The sequence below is a fragment of the Papilio xuthus genome, unplaced genomic scaffold (genome assembly GCF_000836235.2).
Source record: "Papilio xuthus unplaced genomic scaffold, Pxut_1.1 DF826961.1, whole genome shotgun sequence".
Taxonomy (NCBI): Eukaryota; Metazoa; Arthropoda; class Insecta; order Lepidoptera; family Papilionidae; genus Papilio; species Papilio xuthus.
In genome coordinates, this window is record NW_013531688.1 from 4,112,104 (window position 1) to 4,123,791 (window position 11,688).

General features: G+C 31.7%; 1 long non-coding RNA gene across 1 annotated transcript; it reads right to left on the minus strand.

Moving 5' to 3' along the window:
• Positions 1–3,625: 3,625 nt before the first annotated feature.
• On the minus strand, positions 3,626–4,819 carry LOC106120072 (uncharacterized). Its single transcript, XR_001227980.1, has 3 exons — positions 4,702–4,819; positions 4,546–4,627; positions 3,626–4,342 (listed from the first exon to the last, which is right to left on the minus strand). It is a non-coding gene; the product is annotated as an uncharacterized LOC106120072 (long non-coding RNA).
• Positions 4,820–11,688: the final 6,869 nt, after the last annotated feature.

Below are 11,688 nucleotides of genomic sequence, written 5' to 3' on the forward strand. Positions count from 1 at the left end.
CGAATATTAAAATAATTTGTTAAACAAAAAGCGTTAAATAAGTGCAATTTAAAAGGACCTAAAACATTTAACATTCGATTTGATAATAAATTACTTATTATCGGACAGATTTTTCAATCCTCTTACTGAAAAAAAAATTGCATAAATAAATCCGTAAATTTTTAGAACCATCGATGCTTTTAACGGATTAAATATAGCCGAAAAAAGGCCTCGCAAAATTACTATTTTGTTAGCTATTATATAATTGACCATGAATTCATACAGCCATTCTACAGATACCTTAAAACAAACATTCATTCATCTATACATTCGCATTTATAACATGTATTAGTAAGATTAAACGTATTTTTTAAATTAAAGTTTATCGTTATTTTAAAATGCAGTCATTAGATCGAGCTCTCATCCATAAAAGTCTCAACGATCGTTAGTTTCTAACACCAAAGTCTCTTTATAAAATATATAGTTCCTTCCCTATCTTTTATCTTTGACAAAACAGAGATAACAATATGTTTTAAACGAGGATTTCGATCTCAGAAACAGACGGTCAGTCGTGTTTCGTGTTTCTCTTAATTGAGGTTAGTTTATTCTTTGTTGTCTACTGCCAAACTCGAAGTATTTGATACTTTAGTGTAGATTAAGTATGAGTAGTGTAAAATGACAAATTAAACAAAAGAACCCTTAACAAGCCTTCCCTTGACAGTTAATACTTGTTAGAACTGATTTTATTAACCGAAAGCTGCTGCCCGCAACTCCGTCCGCACGGAATCAAAAATATATACTTAATAGCCTATATGTTTTTCCAGACTGAGTTCTATATGTATGCCAAATTTCATCGAGATTCGTCCAGCAGTTCTGGAGATACCTTCAAACATCCATCCATCTAAACATTCACATTAATAATCTTTGTAATATTAAAAACAGAGAAAAGAATTTAAGTTTCAGTTGAATTAAAAGTCTCAAGTGAACATGTGCAGAAGTGCTGCTGCTATTATTTATTCACGTAACGACACGTGCCGCGCATTTAGTATGCCGATGCAACGTCGGTTATTAACTGTGTTGGCTTTAGTTTTTATTTTCGCAAAGTTACTGCACTTGTGTTGAGTTACTTCTGTATGTATGCATCGGCTAGATACGTATATATTTAATTCAAGCGAAGTTTGCTTTCAAAAACTTATAAATTTACTGTCATCCGCGACACCGTCGCGCAGATAAAAAAAATACCGCCACCGGACGAATATACGTGAGTGTTTAGCCGTTTTTATATTAGTTTAGTATAATGTCTCACGAAAGTTTGAACAATTTAATTTAAAAAAAACGTAATATCTGGCTTATGTGTTCATTCAGACTATGTTCTATATATGTATAAGCTTAATTTTATCAAGATCCGTTTAGACGTTACGGAGTTACCTTAAAAACAAAACATGCATCTAAACATTCGCATTTATAATATTAGTAAGAAGTAAGATGTTAACCTATATCAAGTAATTCTAATTTCGTTGAAAAAGAACATAAACGTCAAACTGGCTGGCAAAAAAATGGAAAGTGGCTCTTATTTCAATTACTAGATTTAATCCAAATTAACATAGTAAGTTAAATGAAACCTTTAAACAAATATCGCTATCTCTATTTTTATACAAGAGAATGAAAGAGAAGACAAGAATATTTGTGTACAATGTAGAGTCGTTTGTTATGTGTTTATAAGAGGGGCGCGGTCGATCTTAGGAAATTTCATTTGGTCCGTTCATTAGCAACTCGTTTCTATTCAGTGGTCGATGTCCGCACGAATAAACGTAATTTCCTTTGGACTTCGGTGTATTGTATCACGTACACATTTGCAATACGGTCAGTACACGAAATTGTTAATTATAAAATCTTTTACACAATACGTTTCCGAAATAAATTGGGTATTAATATTAATCAGATTTAAAGTCTCCTTTAGAGAAGTCAACATACATTTTTTTTATATCATAAGGTAGCAAAAGAGCGAGGGGCCACCTGAAATAGCGAAGTGACCGTTGCCCATAGACATACGCAATTGCATATGCGTTGCCTACCTTTAATCGACGGAGGAGACATCCTCTCATCCGGAAAGTCCACTTCCACTTCCCATCCTTGCCTTATAAGAAAAAGGGTAGGAAGGGAAAGAGGACTAAAGTAGGCCTCCGGCAGGCATACTCATCAGACGACACGCCTGTTTTCTGTGTGATCGTGGTATTTCACCGGGCGAGCCGGGCCAATTCGTGCGAAGATGTTAAAGCGGGCCCTACCACTGTTAAAACGTGTAACGATTATGGCAAAGTAGGGACAACAAGTGGCTCACAGTAATTGGCTAGTTTTTCTCCGAAAGGACGTTGTTGTAAATATATGAAAAAATTGTGTTCACTCTACATCAATAGATCGATTTCAGATTCCATCATCAATATTTGTTTTGTACTTATAAAAAAATTAATTTTCCAGAATATAAATTAACTAACTAAATTATTGCTTAATATTTTATGATCACTTACTTTAATTGAGTGATATTAATATCTGGATGAGACGTGGGTTTGAATCCTTATAATACGAGTAGATCGTATAATTTATTTAGTTTTGTTGACATTAAAATTTGTACTAAAAAATTGTATTTTATAACTTATATCATGTTGAATTATTATAACCAAAACTACGTACACACAAATCTTGTATTCATAACGCGACTGAGTGGGCACATGGAAGATAGCGAATAAAGAATAACCTTACAACTTGTCCTGTCCACGCTCGTCTTGCCAGACTAATGAGGTGACGGTTCACCGTACTTTAAATAACCTCCTTAACCATTCTCCAGATTGTTATTAACAAAATATATTTATATTTTACATTGAATTTACCCTTACTAATGAAATTGCGAGAATACTTGCTAAAAATAATCAATGCAAAAATCTATACTATATAATAGAGTTTGTTGGTTTGTTTGTTTAAACGCGCTAATCTCGTGAACTACTGGTCCGATTTGAAAAGATCTTTTTTGTTGGATATAACATTTATAGAGGAACGCTTTAGGCTATATAACATTACGCTGCGACCAATAAGAGCGAAGTGTCAGTGAGTACTAATTATATTTTTTAATATCGCGCAAATGGAGTCGCGGGCGACAGCTAGTATCTAAAATAAATGTTTTCTTCGCTTATGTTTGGTACGCAAATTGTTCTTACATAAATGCTTATCTTGTTAAAGCATAACAAATAAATGTTAGTAAGTATAATGTTTGTATATTTAGGTGTATTTATTCACGTAAATGAAACTGACAAAAGGGCTTAGGTAACCGTGCAGTGGACAGCTTAAGCGGACAAGTCAGATGCGAGGTGGCGATAACACATGCGATGTTTGCCGGAGGAAGCGTTATCCACTGCCCATCTTGACAATGTCTCACGAATATCCTGCACTATTCATACGCCTGTAGCTCACTGCAGCGAAAGTAGACCGGAATCGAAACGAAATGAAACATGGATGGCCAGTAATTTGTCTTGTTGTTAGGATTTGTACCTTTTAGACATAAACGAATCGAACGCGAACACAACTTAAAATGGATTTAGTGTTATTATAAAATAAAGGTGTTATGTAAATAGGTTATTTTATTGATTGAAGATTCAGAAGATCTATTCGTTGTTTAATATTTATGATAAAAGATAGCGATAGAGCTAATATAATATTGAGAAGAGTAACAAGATTTGATAAATTTATTATTATTGTTTTCGTTCATTTCGAAGTGTCCGTTTTCGATTTGCTGGCCGCAAGCTGGTCGTGAATACAAATGAGGAGGTCACCCGAATGACTTCGCAACACAATCTGCTCCAAGAAATCCAATGAAAACTTTTTGCTGAGACCTCTTTCAGAATTATAACATTTGGTTTTATCTTCCTCAGAAATTATAATCCAAGAATGAGAAAATGTGATGAAAAACGTTACTGTTAAACGTGGTTTTTACTACACTTAGACGTTTCAACTCTAGGTATTTCTTTTATACTTCTTAATCGTAAAAACTAGATAAGTTTAGTTCTTTATTTTGTTAAAAAGCCAGTATATTCTCTATCCTTAAGGATATATGACATTTTTCTCGGAAATTGCAGTAGAGGTTGAGTGATTTGGGATTACGGAATTCAATTTGCCACTTCTTTGTGACGAACGGATTTTATCCTTCCCGTGTTTCCGATTCCGCGTGATTTACCTTTATTCTTTCTATAACTGTTCTAGACAATTCAATATTTATTACATTTAAAAATGTCATAATGCAGATTCACTAATCGACGATTAATAAGTATAGTCAATTCTTATTTCATTTTTTGAGTCACAATACACCAAATTCCTGTATGGTTTAAAGCTATTAAAACAATTTTAATATGTTGCCTTAAAAAAAAAGAAAAAAACAATTATTTCACATTTATACCAAACATGGGACATTAAACATGTCGACGTACAAAATAGCGTGAGTTAAATCACGCAGAAGTCTGAATATAAAGAAGGAAAAGGGGCACAAAATTGAATTTCATGAGAGCAAATTATACTTACTTCGTATTACCATTTAACAGATAAATTTGACTTGCGAACTTTGTGAGCCATAGATAGTAATCACCAGATGTTATTCAATCGTCTGCAATTTGATTCTCAAGTTAGTGACATTTAAGTAATAAAAGATTTGATGAAATTATTTAATAATATATTCACAATTTACTGCTGAACTGTTGCATAATACTTTATTTTAAATTATTATTTAAAAAGTATGTAGCTTGGTATAAAAAACAAGCTTTAACAATCCTATCACGAAAAACAAGGATACCAAATATTGCTTTACAATTTATATAATAAAAAATTACGATGACATTTATTTCATATTCAGAAATGGAGAAATGTCACCTTTTTCTCATATATGGTAATAGAGGTTGTGTGATTTGCGCTTATGAAATTCAATTTCCTACACCTGCGTGATGAACGTATTTCATGCCTTTGTTCGGACTTCCGCGTCATTTACTTTTTATCTTTTTCTATCTAATCTTCAATTTTAACGCTTTGTTCTACATCTGCTTGTGACATTTTTAATATTTTATCAAATATGGCGGAACATTTTTATAAAGTCAATTGAATAATTCTAAAATTTGTGTGAAACGGAACAATATTTCGTTACATCTAAAATTACCTTGAGGAGATTCGGTGCAAGGTGCGTTCAAATCTCGAATTTTTTTTATTATAGCCAGTTATGCTGTTGTGCAGTCTACCACAGATAAGTAATACACCATTTTTCTTCTGAAGGAGACTTACTTAAGATATAAAACAAAAAGATTAAATTATTGGTATTGTATTTATTATACGCTAGCAATTATCCACGACCTTTTTCCGTGCAGAAAAAAATCTAGTAATTAATATGTCATCCAGGTCATAATTTTTCAAATGAGTTCTGTAGTTTCGGATTCAATGTAAAGTAACAAACAAACAAACTGTCCCTCTAAATATATTATTATAGTATAGATAACGCTCAATTGTTTATTAATACGTATAGGTTGCATTATTCCTTACGTTATTGATGTAGGCTTGCTCAGTAAGGCTAAGCTTAAGCCGATTACGATACGTACACACGGGTATATCTAAACATGATATCACACTAATATGTCTGAAACATCTCAACCATGTTCATTGTTTCTAAGACAGCTATTAATATTCCAATACGATTTAATACTCTATTTCTCTCTTACTCTATTATTCTCCCTTTGCTAAGTATTAAAAAAAGTATTTATTTATATCCTTTTTGTTTTACTCTTAAAAATACAGCAATAGACTACTATTTTGTTAAAAACGTGTTTTAACCCTTTCACCGCCGCCGAGGATTTATATTAGGGACGTCAAGGTGGACATAAAAAATATGTTTTACCAATATGTATCAGCTATTAGTTTTTTGTTATTTATTTATCTACATCGTATTTTGAAAGACACCGCATAATCAATTGAACACTTACGCATTTTATATATAACTAGCTGTCGCCCGCAACTCCGTCCGCGAGGATTTATAAAAAAGAACTTAATATATAGATAAGTTAAATAAAAAGCAGCTCTTCAAGGTATAAAATCGAAAAAAAATTAAATATTGTATCCTATGTCCGTCTCCTGTCTCTTAGCTACCTCCTCACCAATTTTCAGCCATATCGGTAAAGCCGTTCTTGAGTTATAAATAGTTTAACTAACACGACTTTCTTTTATATATATAGATTTTAATAATCATAATTCTAGTTATGTCTAATAACAGCGTGCGATAAAAATAATCTATTTTTTTTAGAGTTGGACTCTTAATATTTATCCAGTAAATTCTTGATTCTTCTGTTTTTATAGTTTTCTAAAGGCCAGTGTTACACAAAAGGTATTTTTTTACATTTTAAATGTTTTTAGCCTTTTCTTTGTTTTTGCCCTTCAGTGAATACAAATAAGTTACTTTAACAAGTTCTCAAGACAATGTAGTCTGAGCAACTCAATGTAAAGTTAGAGAGCTCTTTACAAAATAAGGAACAAATGTTTTATATTCAGTTTCGAAGTGGATTATAAGAAATATCCAAGCGTAAAGGACCATTGTAATCTCAATTGTATGCTAATATTATGCAGTTTGTAAATCCTTTTTTAAACATTTGAAGTAGAATGTTTGAATAGTCTATTGATCTTGTAATACTTTATAATATTGACATTCTTTTATGTTACGCTATTAAATATTTATTCATTCAAGCCGCCATTATGTCTATGATAGGAATTTACAAAGACTTTAATGTCTAAAAACGATTATTTTGTTGTAATTTGTCTTCATAACATAAATGTCCGTAGACGTATATGTCGTATCGAAACTTAGTTTCTATAATGTCACTAGTTTTTAGAACTTAAAAACAGTTACACAATCGATTTGGACTGAAATTAAATCAACTTATTACTACAAATGTAACTTAACATGGAAGAAGTTTATAACTGAGAAGGACGTTGTCTAAATAAAACCCACATATGAATTAAAGATAAATAAAAGTGAGTAATTCGTAGTGAAATAAAAAAAATGAAAGGCAGAAGATTGAGTAAATCTTTTGGAGCGCAATGCGCGGACGTTGTGAAGTAAAACGTGCCCCCTTTGTTCACGAGACATATTTATTAGAGCCGTCCTGAAAGCGTGTGAAATGATGTGGACGTAATGTTAGTCACAGGACTCTTTTGGCTTTATTGACTTTTATATTTTACTTTGTACTTTTCTTGTGATTTAACAATACTTATCTACTTTTCTATTGTATATATTTAGATTTATTTCAAGAATACGTGTATGTAAATATCATTCATTAATTTTATTTTATAATAGTGATGTAACGAAACGTATTAGTAATAAACAACGTGAAATTAATCTGTTCATTATTAATTATAATAATCTATAGAGTCTAACCTTTTAAAGTTTTCAAATCTTTTAGCGGCTGGAAACACCGAACGAGACGCTAAAGAAAGTTAATGCTAGGTTTAGCGGGGCTTAATTTATGCAGGGGGAAGGGCACTATGCAGTTGCAACGTGCCGCCCGCACCCGATGACCTTGAGCCACGAAATACATTAAAAAAACAACCTTTCCCTCTTTGTTTTTCTTATTGCTTATAAGATAACATTATTGTGTACTCACTTTAACTCCTCGTCGCCATGTTAGATGTCCTGGCTCTTAGATGGTTTTACGGCTCACCGACACTAAAACACGTAACAATTGCAATCCACAATCACTTCACTTGACGACCGGAAGTCAACTGCCCGTGACGTAAGTGCATGTGACAACCAACATTGTGACAAAAATATTTTAAAATTATTATCGTAACAGGTTAGGTAAATCGGATACGGGTACACGAAATATGTTTTCGATACAGATCGGTACAGACACTCTAATTTTATTAACTTTATAGCTAATACATGTGCCCGCGACTTGCCTGTGTTTTTACTGCCTTTGTTTGTATTATTTTTCTAAAATTAAAAAAAAATTCTAAAATAAACGTAGCCTAAGTTCTCCTTATTATATTAGCTACCTGTCAATAAAAGTCCCGTCAAAATCGGTCCAACCATTTCAGAGATTAGCCGAAACAAACAGACAGACAAACAAAAATTGTAAAAAATGTTAATCTTAATATACATGTAGTAAAAATGGTTATTTCAATATTATAAACAGACACACCAATTTTATTTATATTATTGATAAAGTTTATAAAGACTATGAAACATACGTTGTTTTTTATTCTTTCCCTTTTAATAAATTGTACGAATAATAAGTATGTAGACCAATGTATTGACAATAGAGATGGAATCACAAATATTAACTCTGTATACCGCACTTACATTAAGTTTGAAAGCGTATATTTATTTAAGCAAATTAATTTAATTCCTGTGGAGATTTTAATGCATATCGCATATAATGCGATTATGTTTCTGTAAATACAATTTCGTTGTGTTGCATTATTAAATAAGATCTTTCATAATGTTTGTAATAAAATAATTATAGCTAAAAATAGCAAAAACAATTTATACATATTTATTATTATTGTTAGTTTTTATTAAATTTAACATTTCAATACATAGGTCTCGAAGTAAATAATCATATCAAACTGATTTACTATTTGCATAATTTTTTTCATATTTTATTGATAACCTTTGTTACTTTAAAATGTAAAACAATTTAAAAAATTTTATTATTTACGAAGGAACCAGTATAGTATAGGTAAGATTCGGATTTGGGATAGCTTGTATAAAAATTTGAATATGTTTTAATCTCAAATAACAAAATACCCAACAGTAAGGTGGGTAGTATTAGTTTCGTTTTAACAACGCCGATCCTAACAGCTTAGAAGTTTATAATGAGGTCCCCAACCGAGCTCACGTTACCATACCTACCCTCAACCCACCTACAGAGAGACAAATTTACTACGCAGCAAATGTCCATTTTACCCTTGGTTAATATGTTTCGTAAGGTAAAATATTGATAGAATTATCTATATATTCTTACTGTTGTGCTATATTAAACAGTCACTTAATGGTCTTTAGCGTAAATTTAGTGTCAAAAATCTACACTTAGGGACTGTGAAAGTAAGTGGGTCAGTTATCATAAAGTTTAAAAAGTTTTAATATATCTAGTCCACATTATTATTGTAGAATTTTTTCTTTAAACGGAAATAAACTGTCTTGTGTAATTGAAAATCTAATAAAAAATAGAAGTTCGTCAATACAAACAATAAATTTTCGGTCATAAGTCGATTTATGGCGTAAAAGGATGCTTCATTAAATCCATAATTATATTTAAATTATAATTTTATTTGTGTAAAGGCAAAATCCAAAAGGTTGTTTGAATTGTAGCATTCATTGTCAATAATGTCCCTCGTAATTAGTATTTGCACAACTTATTTACATTCCGACCATGTCGGCGGAAACTGTTGCCAGTTTTACTCTTATTTTTAATCTATATTTAACTTGGAAACATTGTTTATTATATAACATAACCTCAAAAAAGTAACAAGGAGTTATTATACTTTATACCACACACAGTTATTAATTGACTATTAAATGTGCCTCTTCGTAAACATAATGTATAAATAAATTTAATGTCAAACTTCTATTTTACAATACCAAATGTTGCACAAATCTTTTTAACTCACAAAGTGACGTAAGCATTTGTATTCAGAGCGACGAATGCCTGGTAATAAGGCAACAGCTTCACATCGAAGTTACCCTAACGCACTTGTTGTTAATAAAAGCACTTTGTTCAGCGAGCAAGAGTCAGCGATTCTCATAACGCGACTTCAAGTGAGCAATATTTTCTACTACTATACTGTATTTATTGAACGACTGAGAGGAGTACCGTGAGTGGTATGAATCGATTCGTAATCTTTCTTTTATCTTACTAATATTATGAATGTGAAAGCACGAATGAACGTATGGATGGATGTGTGGATATTTTTAATACGTAACCCCAGGTCGGCTAAAATATACATAGATTACAGTCTGGAATAATGCATAGGCTACCTTAGTTTTTAATTTCACGCGTACGAAGTCATAAACGAATATATCGTATCTCTTCATGCATATTAATTTGCGTGATTTTTTTGCGCTATGAAAACATATTTTTAAAACGATTTTGAATTTTTAACTTTTACGATGTCGACAAAATAATGAACGTTCTGGGCAAAAACACTGTGATTAAAAACAAATAGATTCATCGTTGGGATTTTCTGAATGAGTATTTATTGTTAATCTAACCTAAAATGTAACATGTGTTCCACTTTAAAAGATAAACATGATAATACATGCACATACATCTGTGAAGCTATTTACATTAATCCAGCTTGGTTGACCAAGGCCTTGTTACCTACTTTCATAGGGTAGGGCTTGTGACCCACGATAGGACAGTATGTGAGATGACAAAAAGGTCTTTGGCTGTGCGTTGATGTTCTTATGCTCCACATGTTAAGGCAAGCCAGCACTATGATACAAAATAATGTGGATTTTTGTTGATATCTCTTACTAATTATTCAGAGGAGATTCAAAGATCATGTCACGAGAACTGAAGTGTGCATGCGCCTAGCTCGTTACCCGCAGCTGGTGGCGCAACTTTAAGTAAATACTGTTCGCAGTTCGTTACTTCCAAATTCAATATAACAAGCGAATTCGTCTCCGATGTCTTCTATCCTCAAATCCATGAAGAGAGTTAATGCAGTATAATAACTGTATTAAATAGAAATAATAAATGTTCACCATCTCTACCTCAATAATCTATTCTTATCATAGATATAGTTTTCTCGCAGACTTCTATATATAAATCAACTGTCCTTTGAGTTCGAAAACAACTATAGTTGCAACTTCAAGTCGTGGTTTTATCAAGAGTATAAAGGAACATCCTCTCAGCTATATAACTTAGAAACTTTGCAAAATCATTAACAAGTTGTAGCTAAGCTTTCAACTGCACCATCATTTATATAATACAATTAAAACAAAACACGGTCAGTCAATCAGAAGAAAGTTTGTAAACGACGTTAGACGTATGCCTCTCCTCTAATAACTCTCTTGCACTGACACTGAAAGCATGTTAAAGACTTGACGTGATTCCATTACGTTTATAAGCGAAGTTTCGAAAGACAGCTTTACGTATTACTTGATAAATGTCATTAAAACTTTGCAAGGGTATACTGACCCCCTTTATATCTTGTCTCAATCCAATAAATATGTTAAACATAGACTGCATTTTAGGGTAAATCTCGTTAGAAATATTATATTTTTGGAAAAACTGTTTATCTCAAATTTAATTTTAAGTTAACTGGTAAAACATTATCGCATTTAATTATAAATCGAATTTGAAAACAATCCCATACTTTAATAAATAAAATATGAAAAAGCAAAAGTCAATGTAGTTTTATGCATTAAAATGTAACATATTCTCATATCCTAGAACTCATTCAATCTAGTCTTCTAGTTTATATATTCAATCCAACGATCGTGCTTTTTGTCTAATATGATGTAAACGAATTGGGTAACTTTGGCTCATGATATTCAAATTGAAGCAGCTGTTTCCAGCGCGGGTTTCGCTTACCTGATTAAAGTTTCACCTTATTTGTTATCAACTGCTTTTTATATATTTCTTTCGCATAAAATATGTTCATTACATATATTTTTGACAAATAAATGCG